Consider the following 24,793-nt stretch of genomic DNA (forward strand, 5'->3'; position numbering starts at 1 on the left):
ACAGATGCATTTCCCTGGATTTGCTTGATAACAAGCCATGTCTACATACACTGTCACTCCGAGCTTTTAAAGACTAAACTGTTGGCATTGCTAATTGGATTGTAGATGTGTTTGCTATTTAGTACACCAAAAGCTTAATGTTTCAATTTGGTTCCTTCAACAATTTCCCAGGTGTATCTGTTGTGATTAGGTCCAGCTTTATATGATAAAGTGTCTTATAAAAACAGAGATTTACTTATCTTTTATGTAAAAGAAGTCTGGAGATAGAAATCCAGCCTGGCAGAGGACTCCATGGTATCAGTGACTTCTGCTCCTTCTATCATTTGGCTTCCTTCTCAAGGTAACTTCCTGGTCCACAGTGACTGCGGGGTTCCAGTCATTACATTTGCTTTCCATGAAAAAAGAAAAACAGGTCAGAAGATCTCACTCCCGCTCTAGTAAGGACCTTCTAGAGGTGTAATTCAGCCTTCCACTTTTACCTCACTGACCAACATCTTGTTACTTGGACACATTCAACTGCCAGAGAAGCTGGAAAACTTACCTTTCTAGCTATGAGCATGGCTTTCCCAAATAAGTTCAGGATTCAGTTACTGAGAAGAGAGAGAATGGACATTGAGTTTTGAGATTGTCTGTTTACAATCTGCCACATCAGATCCTCAAAACACTAAAGCCTGGTCCTCAAAACACAAAAAGCCACTTTGCAAGAGATTGAAAAATAACTTTTCATTTAGTGTGACACGCAAAAGGTCTAAACCTTTGGTCCAAGGGGAAAAGAGAACTGGACAGCTGCATACCAACTTCCCACTGGTATCTCCAAAACAGAAGGATGGAAAAGAAAAATCTGACAAGGAAAAGGTAAGATGAGGTATTTCTGCAAATAAGTCTTTTTTCTGGGCACAGAAACACACTTCTGTGTTTACATTTACATGTGGACCTAATTTTACGTTTTAGGACTGTGGCAGAGTTCATCATGATTAATAACTAAAGTTTTTAAGATTCTTTTTATGTGAACAACTGCTTCAAAAAGGTTAACAGATGACCAAGAACTTCAAGTGCTTTTTTAAAAGCAGGCTGGGCCCCTTTACCTCTACCCCAACATCCAGGCTCCACCAAAGGATGTCAGAGGAAAAGCCAGAGTCTTTAGGTTGAGAAGAAACCCCAGATTTTAGCTTCAACCCCCAGCTTGTCTAGCAGCTGAGACTCCTGCTCTGTGTAACATCTTTCTGCAGCCCGGTGGTGCCCCTTATCAAAAGTGATGTTGATGATACTGATTCTTTTCAAACGTTCTCGACAGCATGGCAGCACCGACGCACGCTAAATGTCAGGCACTGGCTGTGAGTAGAAGTGGACATCACAGTCCCCAGGATCCTAGGAAACTGCATCGCGTGGGTACCTACCATGTTAAATCTTGATTTTGATATAAAGTTATTTCTATATTACATGCAGTTTTCTTGAGCTGAGAAGTTACATTTCACTTTTTACTGGGGGAAGTTTAACTATCATATAAATGTGAATTTAGATGTTTTCCCCCAGTTTCCAAGACAGATGGTAGCACATTGTCATAGTTGTCAAACCAGACTCGGAAAGGAATGAAGAGAATTTGAGTTCCTTAGCGCACACCCATTTGTCCACACTCAGTAACTGTTAGCCACTCACCATTTTCCTCTTTAGCTCTTCCTCTGCCCTGACCCTAAGGGCAAGATTATCTCTTTTTTTCTTTATTTTGGCTATACCACATGTTTGTGGGATCTTAGTTCCTCAACCAAGGATGGATCCTGGGCCCCCTGCAATGGAAGTGCAGAGTCTTAACCACTGGACCACTAGGAAAGTCAGGCTTTTTTAAACTGAAGTATATTTGATGTACAATCATATATGTTTCAGATGTACAAAGTTATTTAGAAAATTCAAAGGTTATACTCCATTCATAGTTGTGACTATTATAAAAGATTGGCTATATTCCCTGTGTTATTCATTATGTCCTTGTAGCTTATTTCATAGAGTAGTTTGTCCTGCTCAATTCCCTGTTCCTGTCTTGCCTGCCCTCTCCCTTACCCCGTCTCATCTTAACTCTTCATCAGTATCCCCCAATGGGAGGCCTTAGGAAGAATGAAAGGCACCAAATGCAAGTACGTGAGTATAGATCTGACTTCCTTAGTTTTGTCACCTGTGTGCAGACATAGGAATGTGGCCCCTGGCCTTGAACTTGAACTTTATTCACCAAAGGGACTCCTATTTGTCCAATGAGTCTATATGATGAAAATGTGGGAATTCTTGCTTTCTGGTTTTTGGTTTTTTTTTTCCCCAGATTAAACCTCATTCATTTTAAAACCTGCTATTTTAGAGTTGGTGATGATTAAAGAGACAAGCTGGCATTTATTTTTTATGGTAGACATTCTGTTAATTTATGGAGATAAATTACTCATTCATTTGTTTACTAAGCTTGTAAGTTCCCCCAATGTGTTAGTTTACAGTAGACATGTAACAGGCTAACTTTTGAAATACGCTCAGGCACTCTAAGAAACAATATTTTAGGCAAATCTATTAAATATGCCCATTATGAATGATTCTTATCAACACGTTCAAGCTAGTTGCTTGGCATTGACTATTAGCATTTTTTCCCAACTAAAGTGACTATAGTAAATACCTTTTGCCTAGATCTAGGATAGTGTGGGCACGAAGTGAGTACTCAGGACATTATTTGTTGAGCAAAAGACTAAAAGCTCTTCACATATAGTGGAAGAGACATCATGCAGCTGATTAAGATTCTGAATGCTAATTATTTGATTGGGATATGTTGTGATCAAGGTATGAATGCAGGGCTGTGGAAGCACTGTCTCTATGAATAGAAAAAAAATTATGTTTATTATTCACCCTCTTCACTCAGGGTCTTCCCTGGTGCCTCAGATGGTAAAGAATCCGCCTGCAGTGCAGGAGACCTGGGTTCAATCCCTGGGTTGGGAAGATCCCCTGGAGGAGGGCATAGCAACCCACTCCAGTATTCTTGCCTGGAGAATCCCATGGATGGAGGAGCCTGGCAGAGGCTATAGTCCATGGGGTCACAAAGAGTCAGACACGACTGAGCGACGAACATTTTCACTTCCTCACTCAGATGGCCCTTCTCCATTTGAATAAGGAGGCTGCTTGGCGGTCATTGGGAAGATGGGCGTGGAGTGGAACTGAGTATCCAGTGGAAGTTTGGTCTCCATCCCGAGAGCAGGTTACCCTGAGGAACTTACACCCAAATTGCAACAAAAACCTTAAGAAAACCAACGTTTGGGCCCAAGCAATAAGAAACTTGGCTGACCACACTTTTCAGTCATCTTGAATTCAATCTTTCAAATCCTGGAGGGGCAAGAAAAGAAAGGATGTATGTTTGTGACTCAAGACTCTGATGGCACTTTTCTCTTGGCTCCTCATGTTAGAAAAAGCACAAATGGGTTGACTCTGCAGTTAAGACCCCTTCAACCGTGGGTGATGACCTCCAGGTGTTCAAAGGTTCTGACCACACAGCACAGCCTGGGCACTCACACTCATCCACTTCTTTTTAAATCAACCTAGGGTGGAATTAGCCTGTGCCTCTTGCTCATTGTATGACCTTGGGTTTAAGTTTCTTAACCTTTGTGCACCTCAGTTTCCTCATCTGTGAAATGGGGATCACTACTACATGTCCAGTGGAAAGCAGACATTCTCGAATTTGAGTGTGCTTGTTTTACGAAAGCAAGTTTCTGGGTCCCAGCTCTCAGAGACTTGGATTCAGCAGGTCTTGGGTGAGGCCCCGGCATCTGCAGCGGATGTGGATATTTCTCCAGCCCCACTTGGAGACACATGGAGACTATAGCAGGACTTGCTTCATCTTTTTGATCTTGTACCAGCTATCAATAAAAAAAAGTCACACTCCTACCCCTAATAGAAGTATGTTTACAAATAAATGTTCTGTTCTTTAGTACTGTGTCATATACTTTGTAGAGCTGGGAGATACTGGGTGACAGAGGAGCCTGGAAGGCTGCAGTCCATGGGGTTGCAGTGAGTCGGGCATGACTTAGCAACTGAACAACAAGAACAACATTAAGATAACAAATATCAATCCATTCATCCCACGCCCCTGGGTTATGTGAAACCTACTTTGAAAACCCCTGATTTAGAAGCCCAAATGAACTATGTATAAAAACACTCTAAATAGACAAAACTGGACTAAGATTTTTGACAAGATACATAGCCTACACATACGTATGACCATCCACTTAGAACAGAATACAATCAAATGTGAACGCACACCCCAATACCACTCTGAGCTTAGTTTTTTTTTGGAAGACTTCTGTATTTTCTGCTTTTAACCATTTTGGAATAGTTAATACAAAGCAAGGGTAAAATATGACCCAGAGACCCGAAGATAGACAAAAGAATTTTGCTCATATGCCTTATCAGAATTACACATTCCCAATTCACATGACTGACCAAGCTGATTAGAGTATTTGTTGAGTGAGGATCTTGCTATTTTAAACACAAAACCATGGAGTTTTCTCTTGGCATCAGTTACTAACCTTAACAGAAATCCCACAAAAATAATTTCATTTCCAGGTCCTACTCTATCCCTTTTTAATTCTCCAAAATAGTCCTAAAGTCATCAAGACTGGCGCATATAAATCTTGGTTCTTATATAAACAAGTGAAGATTTTTACAGGCCAAAGAGAGTTGCTGGTCTCTTCTCATTAACTACTGTACTCTCCCTGTCTTAAATGTTGATCCCTAGAACAGGATTAAAAGTTTTTAATCACCCATTTATGAAGCCATGTGATCATATGTTCCAAGATCTTCATGGCATCAATCATTGGGCAGGAGACAAACCAAAGACTATTACAGCATTTAATTTAAAAGTTATAGGTGAAAATTTTATAACAAAAAAGTATCTGCAGAGACACTTTCAAAATAATTTGCCAAATCATACAATTATTTATACAAAAATTTTATTCAGTAAGAATTTCTGAGAGCCATCAAGTTATGATTTTTGGTTTTTTGCTTTTCAATTTTCTTAAGTTTTTTTTTTTAATTTATTGTTCTTGTTGTTGTTTAGTCACTAAGTCATGTCTGATTCTTTTGTGACCCCTTGGACTGTACCCCACCAGGGTCCTCTGCCCATAGGATCTCCTAGGCAAGAATACTAAAGTGAGTTGTCATTTCCTTCTCCAGGGGATCTTCCTGACCCAGGGATCAAACCCACATCTCCTCCAATGGCAGGATTCTTTACCACTGAGCCACCAGGTGATTTTCTAAATTTATTTTTAACTGGAGGATAATTGCTTTACAATGTTGTGCTGGTTTCTGCCATACATCAACGTGAATCAGCCATAGGTATACATATGTCCCCTCCCTCTTAAACTTTCCTCCCATCTCTCCCACTACATCCCACCCCTCTAGGTTGTCACAGAGCCCTGGGTTGAGCTCCACGCATCATACAACAAATTCCCACTGGCTCTCCATTTTACATATGGTAATGGATATGTTTCAGGGCTACTTTCTCAATTCATCCACCCTCCCCTTCCTCCACTGTGTGCAAGTCTGTTCTCTATTTCTGCATCTGTATTGCTGCCCTAAAAAACAGATTCATCAGTACCATTTTTCTAGATTCCATATATTCGGGTTAACACACGATATTGGTTTTTCTTTTTGACTTACTTAACTCGGTATAACAGGCTCTAGGTTCATTTACCTCACTAGAACGGACTCAAATTCCTTCCTTTTTATGACGGAGTAATACTTCATCATATATATGCATGACAACTTCTTTATCCATTCATCTGTCATGGAGATCTAGATTGCTTCCATGTCCTGGCAATTGTAAATTGTGCTGCAATGAACACTGGGGTACACGTGTTTTGTAGAATTGTGGTTTTCATAGGGTATATGCCCAATAGTGGGACTGCTGGGTCATATGGTAGTTTTATTCCTAATTTTTTTTTAAGAACTCTCCATACTATTCTCCATAGTGGCTGAATCAATTTACATTCCCACCAACAGTGCAAGAGGGTTCCCTTTTCTCCACATCCTCTCCAGCACTTATAGGTGCAAATATAGTTTAACTTAAAAAAAATTTATTAAGCAGTTACCATAGTTTAAGTTCTGCGTATGCATTATCTTGCTTAAGTCTACCATAAGCCTACGAGTTGTGGGTATGGTTATCCCCATTTCACAGATGGAGAAATGGAGGCTCAAAAAAGCTATCTAACTCATCCAGGGTCACACAGTCAGTGGCAGAATCTCAACTGAACTCAGATGGAACCACAAGCTGGTCCTTTATAGGAATATATAGTACCACCTCTTTGGAGACAGCTTGTTGCCATCAGGCTAAAAGAAGAGCTGAATCAAAACCAAGGAGGTGCAGGCGAGGACATCCACTTTTAGAAAAGTAAGTGTTAGTCGCTCAATCATGTCCAACTCTTTGTGACCCCATGGACTGGGGCTCGCCAGGCTTTTCTGACCATGGGATTCTCCAGGCAAGAATACTGGAGTGGGCAGCCATTTCCTTCTCCAGGAGAGCTTCCCAACCCAGGAATTGAACCCTGCACTGCAGGCAGACTCTTCATGGTGTGGGCTCCCAGGGAAGCCCTCTCTTAGAAAAGTAAACTTATATATACTGTCAATTAGTAAAGAAAGTGCCGTGTTTTTTTTTTATGGTTCTGAAGGAGAGTTTAATAATGAATAGAAAAGTGAGTCAAGGACTTATCTGTAAAATTCTGATGTTGTCTACTATTAATGATATTTATGTTTTAGTGATGACATGAATGACCAATACAAAGTAACTTGAGAGTCCTTTCCTCAGTTTTGTCACCTGTAGGATAGAAGTGTTGGCCATGCCCCCTTTGGTCTGTAATGCAACTTACAGAAGACACAGAGTATAAAGTGCTTAGTACACACTCAGCACGAGGTAAACAGCAAATGTAAGCTGTGATTTTATCATCCAGTGATCATCTCACACTGGACCACTTTTTTCTTAGTAGGACTTACACTTTTTTTAATAACTAAATTTTTATTTCTGTGACTACTGCAGCTTTCTGCACCACTTCTAATAATATTGAACGGTTTCTAGACTTAGATAAATCCTTTTCTACCTACATTACTAACAACCATCTCAAGGCAAGCATGCACATGGAGGCACTTCAAACTTAATATATTTTTATTCTCATCACTATCATTTATTTTATCTTCATCATTTAACCATTGGAGAATACACAGTAATTTATGCCTAGTTCCAATTTTAAGTCATGCTGTTTGAGGCATTAAAACTGACCTATCTCTTTTATCCTCCCTTGCCGCAAATACATCTATATTAAATAAAATGCAGTTTTAGTGCAAGATAGAAATCTTTCGTTAGATAGGGTTGGTTAGTTATTTCAGAGGGATTGTTTTCTTTGGTATTTTCTCTACAATTTCTTGACAGATTAACTTGCAAATAAAAAGAAATCGAGTTCTTTTTAAGGCTGTGCCACATTCATCTCTCTCTCTTTCTTGGCTGTGCTAGGTCTTCGATGCTGCACAGGCTGTTCTCTAGCTGCGGAGAGCAGGAGCTCGTCTCCAGCTGTGGTGGGCAGGCTTCTCATTGTGGTGGTTTCTCTTGTTACAGAGCGCAGGCTCTAGGGTGCGTGGGCTTCATGAGTTGTGGCCCCTGGGCTCAGTAGTCGCAGCTCACAGACTCCAGAGCACAGGGTCAGGGTTGTGGCTCACAGGCTTAGTTGCTTTGTGGCATGTGGGATCTTCCTGGATCAGAGTTCAAACCCACATCTCCGGCACTGGCAGGTGGATTCTTTACCACTGACCCACCAGAGAAGCCCTACATTCATGTCTTATCCTAACAGTGATAAGACAAAATGACAGCCTGAACATGCAGGGAAAGAGCACACCCCTTGTCTTATAGATCTGTGTCCATTTAACATCAGAGTAATGAAATAATTCTCTCACTGAAGGTATTTGGTCTGGTTCCAGGAAAATCATGGGCCAGAAAGAATCCCAGAAGTTCCTTCTGTTACCCAATTCCTCCTACTCACCAACCCCACCCCCACCCTAGATCCATCTTCAACATTAAGCAATATGAATGTGGCAGAAACATCAAGAACCCACACTCAAATGGTCAAGCTTTCATCACTGTATCATTTTTTTTCACCAAAGAGGAACTTAATTTAGCAACTCTGAGGTAGCTCATTGAGTAAGTGCTGGCTGTATCCAGCCCCATCCTAAGTTCCAGATGTTCAAGCTGGATTTAGAAAAGGCAGAGGGAACAGAGATCAAATTGCCAACATCCATTGCATCATAGAAAAAAATAGAGAATTCCAGAAAAACATCTACTTCTGCTTCATTGACTACACTAAAGCCTTTGACTGTGTGGATCACAACAAACTGTGGACAATTCTTAAAGAGATGGAAATACCAGACCACCTCACCTGCCTCCTGAGAAACTTGTATGCAGGTCAAGAAGCAACAGTTAGATTAGGACATGGAACAATGGACTGATTCCAAATTGGGAAAGGAGTCCATCAAGGCTATATATTGTCACCCTGCTTATTTAATTTACATGCAGAGTACATCATGTGAAATGCCGGACTGGATGAAGCACAAGCTGGAATCAAGATTGCTGGGAGAAATATCATTAACCTCAGATATGAAGATGACACCACCCTTATGGCAGAAAGTGAAAAGGAACTAAAGAGCCTCCTAATGAAAGTGAAAGAGGAGAGTGAAAAAACTGACTTAAAACTCAACATTCAAACAACAAAGATCATGGCAATTGGTCCCATCACTCCATGGCAAATAGATGGGGAAACAATGGAAACAGTGAGAGACTTTACTTTCTTGGGCTCCAAAATCACTGCAGATGGTGACTGCAGCCATGAAATGACACTTGTTCCTTGGAAGAAAAGCTATGGCAAACCTAGACAGCATATTAAAAAGCAGAGACATTACTTTGCTGACAAAGATCTGTCTAGTCAAAGCTATGGTTTTTCCAGTAGTCATATATGGATGTGAGAGTTGGACCATAAAGAAGGCTGAGCACCAAAGAATTGATGCTTTTAAACTGTGGTATTGGAGGAGACTGTTGAAAGTCCCTTGGACTGCAAGGAGATCAAACCAGTCAACCCTAAAGGAAATCAGTCCTGAATAGTCATTGGAAGGACTGATGCTGAAGCTGATAAGATGGTTGGATGGCATCACTGACTTGATGGACTTGAGCTTGAGCAAGCTCCAGGAGTTGGTGATAGACAGGGAAGCCTGGCGTGCTGCAGTCTATTGTGTAGTTCACTGAGTAAGTGCTGGTTGTATCCAGCCTCCTGCTAAGCACATACATGCATGTTCAGTCACTTCAACCGTGTCCGACTCTTTGCAACCCTATGGACTGTAGCACACTATGCTCCTCTGGCTATGGGATTCTCCAGGCCAGAATACTGGAGTGGGTTGCCATTTCCTCCTCCAGGGGATTTTGTCGACCCAGGGATCGAACCCATGTCTCCTGTATTTCCTGCATTGCAGGAGGATTCTTTACCACTGAGCCACCGGAGAAGGTCAGTGCTAAGAGCACTACTGGCCCAAGTTTGTGGAACCCTCATGGCCGCCCTAAAAAGACACATGTTATCATCAGTCTCTAGGCAGAAGATTGAGATCTGCAAACCTTAAAGCCAGAAGTAATGTCATCTGAATGCCAAAGCCGTGCTCTTAAGTGAGCTACAGTCACAAGCCCTGTAGCAGATCAAGGAAAGATGGGGGAAGGGCGGTCATCCCAAGGCAGTGAAGTCGGGAGAGGGTTTGCACGAGCATTTCAGAGCAGAAGCTGCAAGGGCCAGGGCCCCTGACTGAATCCAGAGCAGCGCTGGGTGGTCTCAGCTGGAAGACTGGAGACCTGGGCTCCACCAGCCATGTGGCTGATACCCCTCACGGATCTACTTCTCTGTAAATAACTGCATTGCCTGTGGGGTTTTGTGGTTGTTGTTGCAAGTGATAGAAACTCTACACACATGCGGTAAGACCAGAGAGAAATGTTCTTGGAATGGTCGTAAAACTCAGACAGGCAGCTGAGCCTCAGGGGCAGCTGCATCTGGGCCTTGAGAGAACCCAGGACTGCCTCTCTTCCCTCGTCATCTTCCCTTCCTTTCTTCAGACAGGCTTCCTCAGCACGTCAGGAAGCATGGCCTCCACCAGCTTTAGCCACCAGAGAAATGAACCACTTTCTTCAGCTCCAGTTGTTAAATATCCCAGGAAGAGACCTCACTGGGCCAGGTCACAGATGGCCATGCGCCCACCTCAGTCACGTCGAGCTGTGGTCAGAGAGTGGGCCACCTGGCTGTGTTCTAAGAGGGAGACGTGTTCTCCAGGAGCGGTGGCATCATTCACAGTCAGTAGAGGCACTGGGCTGAAGGAGTTTCAGCTGCCCCTTACACACACTACCTCTTCATCTTCAGATCTTTTTATCTTTTTCTTTTAAATATTTGTTTTATTTCTTTGGGCTGTGCCAGGTCTTAGATGCAGCATGTGGGTTTTGGTTTTTTTTTTAGTTGCAAGATATGGGCTCTAGTTCCCTGACCAGGGGTCGAACCCAGGCCTCCTGCAGTGGAAGCAGAGTCCACGCAGGACGACCAGGGAAGTCCCCTCAGATCTTTTTTTCTCCTCCTGTGCTCTGCCTCCTCCAAATATGGACTGTCCTCTATTCAATGCCTCTTCCATGAGGGTTTTGAACTCTTAACTGTGGTTCAGACTCAGAGCAAGAAATTTCCTGGCTCAGCTCCACACTTGGAGAAAATTCTGTGTGCTGAGACTCTTCCCAGGCCACCTTGACCAGCTGTGGTGGGACAGAAACACACAGACCCTACCAAGCCTGGCTGTTGACAGTCACAGCGCTCATCATCAGAGTGAATGTGGAGATCATGGCAGGCCCCATGACTCTGCATGCATATTTCTAGTCCTTAAAAATCCTGTGAGATCATTTTACAGATAAGGAAACTGCTTCTCAGAGATTAGACAGTTTGCCAGCACTATACCATCATGAGCGTCAGAGCCAGGATTCAAACCCAGTAGCAAAGACTGAGCTACTTCTTTGAGATCACACTGCTTCTATACTCATACCACTTCCAGGGCAGTATTCAGGGCATCAGGTTCCCTTCAAAGTGGAACTCAATGATTCCTACCAGCATCCAAGGTCATGCATGCAGGAAAGCAAGTTCCTAGGTAAGAAACTGGGTTTCCTGTGAGAAAGACAATAGAGACCAGCTGGCAGGGTCAGAAAATGAGTAAAGAAAAATCCAAATTTTTACTGCCATAAAATAGTTAATGATAATTTTTCATCTTTTTAAAGTAGATTTTTGTTTATTCATTCAGTAAATCATCATGAAATCATGCCTATATACTTTCTGAGCTCCAGGACCTGAGAGATCCCCACCATCAACAAAGAGCCAAGAAGCTGTGCCGCCTGCAGTTCTCACATTCGGCCGGCAGAGGGCGCGAATGTCAGCTCTGCGAGAGGCCGACGACAACCGTCAGGACAGCTGCTGAACCCGGTGGGCAGCGACACCAGCTGGGCGGTTACAGAATGCCCGGACAGAGTCCCAGGTGTCCTTTCAGACGTTTGGATCTACCATGAGGGACCTCCAGAGATCTGAGAACAGACCTGAAGAATGGTCCTGGGAAGATGAGGCATGAGGGAAGGAAGCCCTGGACAGAAGCTGCCCCACAGACAAAAGGGTCAGAGGATTTAAGATCTGGCAAGGATCTTGCAAGCAAATCGGAGTCTCCTTTGACCACAGCCAAACGCTTTATTGGCGGAACCCCACTTCCAAAGCATCACCATCCTGCTGTCGTGGGTGGGGGGGAAGGAAGTGTTTCTCCATGCTTCCACTGTGTCAGTTCAGGGTGGAAGAAGCCTCGATATCTGATTTTGAGGAAGAAGGGCAGAAGCATACAGGGCCAAGGACCCTCAGTCTCCCTGGCACTTTCACCAGGACCTACCTGTGTCCAGAGAGAGCTGAATCCTAGGGAAGATCCTAGAGAGGATATCAAATTGTTGATTAAGAACAAAACCTGTAACCTCAAATGACCCCTTTCCAAAATGAGAGACTGGCGGGGGGAGTCCTAACATCTGCCCTCATGCGTACATTCTAGGTTTCCTGGTTTTCATGAGCTGAAAATTATAAAATCAGCTTTTCCACTTCCTTAGCATAAGCTGTTACTGATCATCTCGTTTTCAAGGAAAACACACACATACAGATACACATGAAAGTTCAAAATCAGAACCCAATGAGGCACCACGAAGAGTGACGTTTGCTGTACATACATTTTAAGAAACTTAACCTGGATGGAATGCAGACGATGACAAATGACTGTGTTAAAACTGAATCACATAACCACGCCCAAGGGGTGGGGAACGAAGGTGCTGACCTAAGTAATTCTGGCTAACGGGCTTCTGGCTGGATTTTCTAAGGCTCAAAACTAGAAGAATAGTACATGGCACTATGCTCTCATTGGAAATCTTTCTTTAGGGCTCTATACTCAAGCTACTTTATACATATGCTAGAGTTGATACACATATAAAAAGATCATGGATCATAAGAGCCAGGTTTCTTTATTGTTGGAGAAAAATTACAAAGGGGGAAAGTGGGAAGTTTAGAGGGAAGCCTGTGGAGCTAGACTGGGGTCAGAGGCAGCAGTTATTTTGTTCTAAAGATAGTTTATACAGAGGGTTTCCTTGGTGGCTCAGTGGTAATGAATCCACCTGCCAATGCAGGACACATGGGTTACCCTTGGTCCGGGAAGATCCCACTTGCCTTTGAGCAACTAAGTCTGTGTGCCACAACTATTGAACCTGTGCTCCAGAGCCCGCTAACCACGAGTGCTCAAGCCTGTGAGCCCTAGACCCTGTGCTCTGCCGCAAGAGAAGCCACTGCGATGAGAAGCCTGTGCACCATGATGAGAAAGTGGTCTCCGTTTGCTGCAACTAGAGAAGAGCCCAGCACAGTCAAAATAAATAAATTAATTAAATTTTTTAAAAATAAAGATAGTTACATAGGGACTTCCCTGGCACTCCACTGTAAAAGGCACACATTTGATCCCTGCTCGAGGAACTGAGATCCCACATGCCACATGGTACAGCCAAAAGAAAACATAAAAAGTTACATAAAGAGGTGTGTGTGTGTGTATGCATGCCTGGAAGCAGTAACACCCCAGCATCAATGAGCACACCTAGTGCCCTGGTCTCTACTTCTAAACACCATTCTCCAATAAAGGGAGCCAGATCTCCTCAATTAGTGGTGGATTCCAAGGCTGAGATGAAAAAAGCACAAGATGAGAGGATGAGCCTGGAGCATCTTATGGTATCCAGAAAGGTAGAGAGGGCAAAAGGGATAAAGAGAGAAAGTGAAGACGAAATAAAGAGAAGGAGCCATATCAAAAGGTCACAGCCACCGACCTGAAAGAGTCCCTCCACAGTAAAAACAGCTGCAGGCAAGACCCACCAATAGATGGTGCAGGGGGTTGAACTGTGTCCCCTAAAGAGATAGGTTGAAGTTCTAACTCCAGGTTCCTGTGGAGATGATTGATCGTATTTGGAATTGGGGTCTTTGCAAATGTAATCAAAATGCAGTTATCCTAGATTACTAAGGGTCCTATATCCATATAATGATTGGTGCCCCCATGAGAAGATGAGTGAACAGAGGCCCACGCACAGAGAAGATGTCCATGTGAAGACAGGGGCAGACACTGGAGCAAAGCAGCTATACAGCAGGAAATGCCAGTGACTGCCAGTAAGCACCAAGAGGCAAGGCGGGGCGTGGGACAGTCAGGCTTTTGCTTCCTCAACTGTGAAAGAATAAATTTTTGCTGTTTTAGGCCACCACCTTTGTTTTTTATAGGAGCCCTAATAAAGTAAGACATGGTAAAAATTAAAGGGTGAAAGTTTAAGCAGAAATAGGATGTGCCTAATCTCAAAGTGTTTGTGTGCGCGCATGCACGATCAGTTGAGTCTTTTTGAAACTCCCACGGACTGTAGTTCACCAGGGTCTTCTGTCCATGGAATTTTTCAGGAAAGAATATTGGAGTGGATTGCCATTTCCTCTCCAGGGGATCTTCCTGATCCAGGGATCAAACCCACATCTCGTATCTCCTACACTGGCAGGCAGTTTCTTTAACCCTGTGCCACCTGGGAAGCCCCAATCTCAAAGTCTCTCCCCTCAAAAACTTATTCATTACGAAGGGAAAACTAGTGACTTCATAGAAATGAAAGCTGGTGGCCACCACCTGGGCCAAGTAGTGGAGGCTGACATCCCTAGTGATACATACAAACCTCACGTTCTCCCCCAACAGCCCCCCAATATGGAGCAAGAGGAAGGGCATCATTTCTATAATGCAAACCCTCGGTCTAATCAGGAGAAACAGCTGGCACACTTAGGCTGAAGGGCATTCTATAAGATAACTGGTGAGTACACACTAACATGTGACGATCCTGAAAAACTGAGGGACAATCACAAGTCAGAGACTAAGGAAGCCAACGGCTAAATGCGGTGGGCGATCTGGAACAGAACAGGATGTTAATGGGGTAAGTGGTGAGATTGGAATGACGTTGTGACTTAATCCATAGTGTTACACTGATGTTGCTTTCTTAGCTTTGATCATCGTTCAATGGTTATGTAAGATGATACTGTAAGGGAAAGCGGGGTGAAGAGCATACAAGAACTCTTGGTACTGCTTCTGCAATTGTTCCATACATCCAAAATGCCATACATTCCATACATCCTCAGACTTAAACAAAATAATAATCAGGGGGTGATATCACTATGGGAAGAGGAAGAACCCAATGAGCAAAGTCAGCCAAGTGATCACTTGACAATTTAGACATAAGGAAATTAAGCTTGATAAATTACACCAACCACAATTGTACTTTTCAGCACCCAAGGCACCAACAATTGGATCATTCAAAAACAGCTCCCTGTGTTTAACATTTTTATTTTTAACTCTTCTTTGGTAGTACAAAAGTTGTAGAAGTACAAACCAGACAGTTAAAAATACACTTAACACTCAAAATGGTGAAAAATTCCCTTTACAAATTTTTACATCGAGGTGGTAGCCAACTCATTTATTACATCAGAAGTTAGTCCATCATTAGTGTTTTATACAGTAACTTTGTTGCGGCTTCCCAAGCCTTCTAAAGAAGGAGGAAAAACACAAAAGGCCTGTAAACATCAGTTGCACTGGAGACACTTAAGGATTCTTATTAGATAATATAAACCAGTAAAAAGCGCATATATTGAATGCTTAACTCTTGGCATATTTGGAAGCCAGTCAGACAGCAACTGCTCAAGTATTAGAAAATATTTAAAACATATGTACTCTTGGTATAAATACAATTTTAAATATTTTGAGTATTTTCTTATCTGTTGTATTGCTATTTTAAAAAGTGCTCTGACCTGAATAAAATTAAAAAATAATTAAAGCTGAAGAATATCTTACACTTTATCCCTCATCATTTTGAGGGCATGATATTTTTAAAACAAAAAACAATTCCTTTTTATAAAACTACTGGTCTAGACTGCATGTATATTATTTATACTAATGCACATCCCCCCCCAAAAAAAATTCTTATATTGCTACTTTTTGGAGCACAGTGAAATTTATTTCCATATTGCCTTCTCCTGGTCCACTGTGTATATGCAGGCACACATACACCTTTTAATTAGTTGTCAGCAAAAACTCACATGAAATTGAACCTACCATTCACTTAAAAGGTTAGAAATTTTTAGTCTGGTGCCAGAAAAAGAATGGAATGAGTATATTTACAGTTAATACTTTAAAGTACATTTTCATAAAAATTATCTTTTGGGAGTAAATGAGAACTGTGTTTTCTTTTTGCAATAAAGGAAGTGCCCTGAGGCACCACAGCAATACTGACATTGAGGCAGGTCTTGGAGAAGTTCCTGCGCCTGGACCTCTTTCCTCTTGGCCCAGACCTACCGTAAATATACTACTTCCTTCACCTCTGGGTTCTTCCAGGTGTTCTGTAAACAGCTTTTTTTTTTAAAGTGGCATATTCCAGGCCTACAGGAGAAAGTAACCCTCAAGAATCCTTTAAAAACAGGGACTAGCTACAAGATGGAGAACAGGAAGACCACCAAGGAAAACACACCAGAGGAAGGTGCGGGCCCATCTTACATTAGAAGTGGAGATTGTTTTGTCTTGGTCTTGGGTTATTAAAACAAGGCTTTTTTAGAGTGACTTGAAACCATTTTCCCCCTTATCCAATGGCTAAATAAGATTTGCTTAGCTTGAGTTAAAAAAAAAACAAAAACTCACTATTTTATGAGTGACCTAGGAGTGGCATGCTGGCAGCAGGTCAGTGCTGATTTCTGATCTCCGAATCCAAAGTCTAGCATCTGGTTCCCTCCAACTCCATACTCTCTTGGGGGGGATTAAGTACCCAGGGCTAGACTACATCTTCAAGGAGCCTTCACCAGCGAAGATGCCATCTTTTATTTTCTACTACAGTTAAACTGTAAGAGGATCGTCTTACAACCAGTAACAAAATGAGATCCAAGGGTTGGGGGAACAGAAGCACAGGTGCACAGACAGGTGTACACACGCGCGTGCACATACACACACACTCTGAGCATTAGCTCAGACCATACACAAATAGTTCCACTGTCCATAGTGGCCATACTGGAGAAGCTGCAGTGTGTACACCAAGGCCACGGATGGGGGATTGGGAGGGACAGTGGTTGGGAATATTAAAAATATGAGCTCTTTTCCTCCTTGGATAGGGAATAAAATTTTTCATCAGACATTTTTTAAACCAAAATTTGTTTCAAAGCAAACTGAATTCTGTATCCAGCATAGCAACAGTATTCCCTTTTAGCTTTCATCCACTTGCCTGTAGACTCTACCATAGAAATTGTATAAAAGATAAAAAATAATTCCCTAGGCAACTTCGCATGTTTTAAGTTCTTAGTCTTTTAGAACTCTTCACATATAGTCATACCTGCAAGAGAAAACGAAAAGGTAAAGCATTATAAAAGGCAAGCATCATATCCCATATTAATCTGCCTGAATATTTAAGAACATGGGGGAATTGCAATCCATCCTCACCTTGTCCCACCCTATCCCACTCCATCCTATTGCATTCCTTCCCTCATTACAGGTTCTTCTAGAATTCGGTCTAAGGAAATTTAAGTACCACAGGACCTCTTTATTTTACAAACCAAGAAAGAACAGAACTTGAGAACCACCCTAGTCTGAGGGCATTGGTCTGCTGGACACAAGGTTCTGGGGTGACCGGTGGGTATCCTCCCTGGATATCCTGTATTACTTATTCCAGGAACCTGTTCTTTAACTTTTCATTTATATTCTATCAAGTAACAAGCTACAGGGTGAATGTGGTCATCACAAGCATCCTTACATGTGTCAGGCACAGGGTCTTTCCCAAGCCACAGCAAACTGACTTAACTTCACATCTCCACTGAGCAAATGGGGCAGCCTGACTGGGACTTTGCTGGGTGAGTAAGAACACAATGATAAAATGCTCAATCCTAGGTCTTCCTTCTCCTTCAGAAAGCTACATACAATATTTTTAGGTTCTTCTAACAACTGGCCCACATCAGTGTCTATGTTTAAATTACAAATGACACCCCTTGTAAACCTGAAAAATAATTTTCTACTTTTTTTTTCCAAAGGGTGTTTTGTTTGGTTGGTTTACAGTGGTCTCACCTAAGTGACAGAGTTATGTACCGTTTCACTTTCCTGTCTTGAAGATCCAGGATACACAGGCATACTAAAATTCTATGTACGCCTGTGTATACTGAAACACACACACCATGCAGGCCAACCTACATCGGGTTAAGAAACAAAACATTCTCTTGTCTCTCCAGATTGTGTTTGCCTATAAATGCTAAACAGAAACAGAGATGAAACCAACTTACAGAAATATGAAGAAATAAAAAGAGTCAATAGTATGTCTTTATTGAAGTATTACTTTGTTTTTGTACTTATTTTTGTTGTTGTTGTACTGATTTCATAATTCATCCTTCAGGATATGTAGTCCAACACTGTCCACATTATCCTTTTCTGTCACTGTGTCATTTATAATATTCAGTGTGTGCGTGTGTGTGTGTGTGTGAAAGACAGAGAGATTTCCCAAACTAAATGGGTTGGGAAAAGACCCTTATCCCTTTAACTGAAAAGGAAATAAAACAGTGTTCTCTAAAACAGCATGAACCAAGTTCTTAATTATAAATGAATAAGTAATTCTCCACACTGCATTGTTACAACCCAGCACAAGTGAACTATGGATTTGTGCCATAAGACTGAACAAAGTCAACTCCAGGAATACTGTCATTTGAGAGTTGATTAATAATTATATGGAAGATACTAACAAGGAAAAAAGGTAGAAAAGCCAGAGGTGCAAAAGTAGAAAAACTGTCCTAAAAGAAGAAAAAAGTAAACAAAAAAGAGAATTTTCTCAGGAAAACTTCAAACTAGGCCATTAACTAGAAAATAGGTACTCAACTATTTTTATGTCTCCTCTTTTATCAGCTGCTCCCTCAGCCCTGGACTTTCTTGCATTGCAGAAGCAAGAAGGTCAAAAGCAAGGGATGTCAGGCTTAGAATGAAATGTGCCATCAAAGTAAACATTTTCATCATTCCAACCTAGTAGAACTTCCCTTTTAGAGTTCTTTGCACAGGTTTGACCAACTTTAAGGAGAGGGCATGTAAGACCAAGGCTGGCTAAAAAGGAAAAGTCTGGGGCCAGTGGCCTGTCCCCAAATCCAGACCCCTGTGACTAGCTGTTGAACCTTGGCCTCTCTGCAGCATCCCTCATAGAGCTGTTGGGGGTTTTACATAAGAGGATATATGTACAATGCTTAACACAAGGCCGAGCAGTCAGTAGCCTCCTTAAAGTTAGCTATCATGACCATCACCAGCATCTCATCAAGGTGGCTCTCTGTGGCTGTTTAAAACTGCACTGCATACAATGTCTTTGAAAGAGGATGTGAAAAGTACAAACTGCTGCTTAAAGTCTTGATTACTAACACCTGAAACAAGGCAGAAAAAAGGAAAGTTAACCTTTCAGGGGCTACTGAACGCTACCCAGCACTGATTACAGTTCTGGGCTCTCCCTCTTCACAAAGACACACTTAACAATAGGGAAAACTTGACCAGCATGGCAGCTATCAATTCCCAGGTAAATGCCTGTCTTATCTGAGCAATAATCCAGAGGAAAGAAGACACCAGGTTCTGAACAACTTATAAATTCCCAACTGCAGCCTTTTTCCTGGTACTGTGTCATGGTGCGTTAAATTCCTTCTCATTTCATTCTACAGCTGTGAATACAACTGTATTTATGAACAAACATATTTTAAAATAGTATTTCTATACTACAGCACATTAATGTTAAAAGGTGCCTTCTCTAAGGGCACACAGCAGTGTGAATGCCAGGGATGGGCTGGCGTGAGCGCTAACGAAGGCCAGAAGCAGGGACCACAGGGGGAAAAACACTCCATCCACCGGTTATTCTCAGGTCCACCCCTATGGGACCTTACATAATTAATAAGACTGACCTATCTTTTGGGGGGGTAAGATGGGGGAAATTTGGAGATGATTATCTTACACAAGTGATTACTCAAGCTGGGAGAAATGAAACAAAACTTCCATATACTGAAAAGACAATTCAGAAGTCCCAAGTGTGACTATTTCCATCATAGAACAAGACTGACGGAGAGAAATTAAGAACGTTAGAGGAAAAAAAAAAAAATCTAGAAAAAAGTGGTCATCTTTTTCTGTAAAGTTTACTGCTTTCTACACAATTCTAATAATAAAAACAATCATTCCATTATTAAGGTTCCACACAAGCCATAGTAGAGCTTTGATTAGAACACATATGTCCCTTCCTAAAAGGGATTCTCCAGAAGAAAGGATCTGACCGCTTTAACAATGAGAGCCATGTTTTAAGAAATTACAGGCCTAAAAACACTCATTGACAGTGAACACTAAGACCTCCAAGGACAGGGGATGAAGGCAGGAGCACTGTCTGACTACCAGCAACAGTGGCTGACATTTACACAGTGCTATGTACCAGGCACTGCCGTGCTAAGCACTCCAGATTCAGTAACTCACCCTTTCCAGTGACTCCATGAGTCAAGGCCGACTCTCGTTTTTCATAAGTGGACACTGAGGCTAGCAGGTTCAATAGCTCGCCCAAGGCCACACAACTAATAATAGGAAAGCAGTGGTTCCAGCCCAGGAGGTCACACCTGGAAGCCCCACAGTCACTGCCACACCAATCACACGGAGACATTCATGGCACCGTGGGGTCTTCCGGAGCCTGCCCTAGTCTGCTCTTTCCTGAACACCACCAATGGGGAAGCTGTCCACTCCCTATAGCTTTGAATTTTCTCACATTAGTTGTGGGTATTATGGAGAAGTCTGAGGGTTAATCTGAGTTATAGCTTCACAGAACTTTTTAAAGACTTTTTGATGTGGTCCATTTTGAAAGTCTTTATTGATTTTGTTACAACATTGCTTCTGTTTTCTGTTTTGGTTTTTTGGCCCCAAGGTATTTGGGATCTTAGCTCCCCGACCACGAATCAAGCCCACATGCCTTGCACTGGAAGGTGACAGCTTAACCACTGGACCACCAGGTAAGTCCCAGCTTCACAGCAATTTAAAGGTGTTCATATATTTAGCAACATTGGGCTTCCCAAGTGACAACAGGTGAGCTTGTGATTTACCAATCCAATGGATGGTGAGAATCAGAGCACTTTATTCCAAGTAAAATGGAAAGTTATTCTGTATTTGGAAAAACAAGGGTTCACTTGGGAAGGATTTAAATGAAATACAGCAGTTCCCTACTAGTCTCAATACACCTCTGACTCAATATCTACACTAAGCTCCAGGCAGAACCACTTGTGACTCCGAACAGTCCCACCTCTTTCTACTAAGGAAAACAAAATGAGCTAAACGCTGCCTCTCTACTGCCTTGCCTTTAGGAGGTCTCTCGTGCTCATGCTAAGTCACTTCAGTTGTGTGAGACTCTTTGTGACCCTATGGACTGTGGCCCGCCAGGCTCCCCTGTCCATGGGATTCTCCAGGCAAGAATGGGTTGCCTGGAGTGTGTTCCCATACCCTCCTCCAGGGGATCTTGCCGACCCAGGGATTGAACCAGCATCTCCTAGCGTCTCCTGCATTCCAGGCAGATTCTTTACCGCTGAGCCATCAGGGAAACCCCAGTAAGTCTCTACCTGAGTGTCAAATAAACAAAACCACAACATCTTATAGGTTACATCTAACCTGCCTCTCTGAGCCTCAGGAAAATTAAGAAACATCAAAAACTATTCATTTGGGGGACTTCCCTGGTGATCCAGTGGTTAAAACTATGTGCTTCCACTGCCAGGGGCACAGGTTCGATCCCTGGTCAGGAACTAAGAAACTACATGTCACATGCCCCCCCAAAATTAAATTTTTACACTTTTATTTGCTAAGTGTTTAAATAGGCTCCATCTGACACAATATTGCAATAATAACATGAAGCATTTGCCTATTTAGCAGTTGCGAAGTGCCAAGGAACAACATCCCTATGAGGCAGGTGGTAGTATTATTATTAAGCCCATTTTGCAGATGGAAAAGCCAAGGCATCAGAGGCTAAGGAACTTGTCCAGGAATACACAGCTGTAAGATGCCAGGCCAGGACTTGCCACAAGGAGTCTGGTTCCAGAACCCACACTGTGGAGCTACTACACCATACATCCTTGTAGAAAATAGATGACTACTAGAAAACAGGGACTACTGTTTATTTAGCGAGTTAAAGTTAGTAGTTCCAAGTCTTGAGTTACAGATTAAGAAACATAAAAATCCTGAATATGATTATTAATTTTCTCTTCTTTCCCATTTTAGGTCAAAATGTCTCCAAAGGCATTTCCTAGGATGCCTTAGGTCTGCCCTTTCTTTCATCCTCCAAAATCCCTGCGAGCCTCCAATGCTGCAGCTTCTGTGGTGAAAGGGCAGACATCGCAGCCCTCTTTCCCAAGCCTTGTCAGAGGGTGGCAGGGCCACCTGGGAGGACAGATAAGCTCGCTGAGCGGTCAGCGGGTCCCTTTCCAGCCAGCACTAGGGAGGCACCCTGGAGCAGACCCTGGCGAGGGAGATAATTGAGGAGAGGAGACAGTTAATCTTGGTGGCAAAACAAAACAAAATCTCTGGGCCCCCAAGTTATCTAAATTCTGGGAACACTGACAAGTGTTTCAGTCTCTCTGTACACAGATCAAAGGTGTGGAGAATAATTTAGAACACTATAGTTATAAGTATGTTTTAGGTCCACCCCAGATTCTCAGATTATGTCCATAAATGTTTTGGGGGCTATTCCCAACAACACAGAACCAACAGGGCACACAACATTTTAAATGAGTCCAGCATGTCCACTCCTCATGGCTAAATCAATGTGGGAGCATAAAAACAGTTCAGGGAAGTTATCAGTAATCAACGTCAGTAAAAAGGAAGGTGCAGACACGTATCTAAGCTCTTATTTGTAGAAGGGCAAAGGAGGGGGCTGCAGACACATATGTACGTTTTTTAAAAAATTCTTTACATATTTATCAGGTCTTCGTTGTGGTGTGGGGGCTTCTCTCCAGTTGCCTGGTGGGGCATGTGAGATCTTAGTTCCCCAACCAGGGATTGAACCCACATCCCCTGCACTGGCAGGTGGATTCTTAACCACTAGACCACCAGTGAAGTCCTGACACATATATGTGCTGTATAAGCAGGTACATGCATAGCATAATCCTGAAAGGATATTGAGGACACAACCACCGTGGTTCCCTCTTGGGAAAAAGACTGGGAAATGATGTGTGTGTGTGGTAGGGGTGAAAGGGTGTAGACAGGATAAAGTCTTGGTTTTTCAAAGACATTTTTCACTCCACAACTTTTTAATGCTATTTGAATATTATATTGCGTATATGTCTCATTTTTCCATTTTTAAAAGCGATTCCATTTCAAACACTTGTAATATCCAGGCCCTCAGAAGCAGTGAAGAGGTTGAACTATCAGGAAGTCCAAGCTCAGGCTCTGGAATGAACCATCCCTGATAACCTTGAACAATGTCCCTAATGTCTGAGGACATTCTTTATTCTTAAACGAGGGGACGGGGCCGAGAAACAATTACTACAAAAACTAGCAGAAGTTCCGTGACAGCATGGCCCACCTCTGTCCCTTTTCCACACTGTTGCGATCCTAAAGCCTGGCACATAGCAGGAGCTCAATAAATACTTTTAAAAGACAAAACTGTACTGGAACTGACCTGAATTAGCCATCACAGCTCCTCTGAGATGGCAAAGTCTATGATCTCAGTCTACTTGTTAGAAAACAGAATAGCTCACAAATCTGGACTGATCCAGACACAGCTCTAACAGCTGAAAGACATCAGGTGGTCCCCATAGGAGATGGAGCCTAGGGAAAATTGATAACGTTGAAATGATCACCGCTGTGAATTACAGGGCTACACTGAATGAGGGTTGTTTTCTCTGTTGAAGCAAAGCTTCCTTGAATTTCAAAGCCACATCGGAGCATATTGGCTCCAATATGTGGATTTCTTCCCACCTAAGCCCTCTCCCTACCTAGCTCAGGGATCTAGGAAAAGTTCATCCCACTGAGCCTGGCTCTTCAACTACAAAGTGCAGAGATGACCACCCATAACTCATCAGGTTGCATTCAAATGTCTATCCCCCACTTAGCTCTTCTCATCTGCCTGGTTCTACAGGCCTCTGTTTTGCACAGGTAGTGAACAGTCAAGGACAGATGTTAACCTCCCTCCACTTTCATATTTAACATGGACTCAGTGGGATTGGTCTTTCATATAAGGACAACACAAGCATTAAAGAAAGTACTGCTTTTACTCTTTAGAAATGTATTATGCCATTTCTAAATCAGTCAGGTGGTCCTATCCATGGCTATTTGAGTGTAGTTTCTATCTATAAATGCCAAGGAACCAACTGAAGGGGCTTCCATCAAATATGAGATCCTTTCACTTTAAAAAAATATATATGTATTTTGCCCTGAAAAAAAATATAAGCTATAGAGAAAAAAATTAACTCATGGTACCTAAACTTTCTCAGGCTTCCCAGGCAGCACTAGTGGTAAAGAATCTGCCTGCCAGTGCAGGAGACATAAGAGATGTGGGTTCAACTCCTGGGTCAGGAAGATCCCATGGAGGAGGGCAGGGCAACCCACTCCAGTATTCTCACCTGGAGAATCCCATGGACAGAGGAGCCTGGTGGGCTACAGTTCATGGGGTCACAAAAAGTCGTGGGGTCACAAAAAGTCGGATACGACTCAGCGACTTTCACTGCACCGCCTGTCACAAGAGTTCAAAAGCAAAACGGAAACAAGCATGCCTTCCCTCACTGTTAGTGTAGGAAACGAAAGCCCTGAAGGTCAGGAGAACTGACCTTGTGCCTGGCCGTGGTCCTGAAAAGGAAGGGAGCATCATCCCTGAGACAGTCTTGGCAAAAAGGAGACTTTTATCCCTGAGCAGAGCCCCAGCCACGCAGCAGCACAGCTAAGATCAGATAATTCAGTCCACACTACCTCTTCATATAACCCCTTCTCTGATTTGTCTAATAAAAAAAAATTTAAGTTACAACACTTTTCAATTGCCTTGTTACTAATCCTGATTCCACCTCCAGTTAAAGGGGCATGGCTATTTCTAAGCCCCTCTTAACACAAACAAGAAAACAGCCCAAATTCCCAAGGGACTTACCAAGTATCTATTTCTGAAATGTCATCAGAGTCC

At 42.5% G+C, this 24,793-nt stretch overlaps 1 protein-coding gene across 1 annotated transcript in view; it reads right to left on the minus strand.

Moving 5' to 3' along the window:
- Nucleotides 1-12,302: 12,302 nt before the first annotated feature.
- RELL1 (RELT like 1) overlaps nucleotides 12,303-24,793 on the minus strand; it is a 79,476-nt gene continuing 66,985 nt past the window's right edge. The window contains exon 7 of the mRNA XM_052642042.1: nucleotides 12,303-16,996. The gene's annotated coding sequence lies outside the window, so the exon portion shown is untranslated. The remainder of the gene's footprint in view (nucleotides 16,997-24,793) is intronic.

The sequence above is a fragment of the Budorcas taxicolor genome, chromosome 6 (genome assembly GCF_023091745.1).
Source record: "Budorcas taxicolor isolate Tak-1 chromosome 6, Takin1.1, whole genome shotgun sequence".
Classification (NCBI taxonomy): Eukaryota; Metazoa; Chordata; class Mammalia; order Artiodactyla; family Bovidae; genus Budorcas; species Budorcas taxicolor.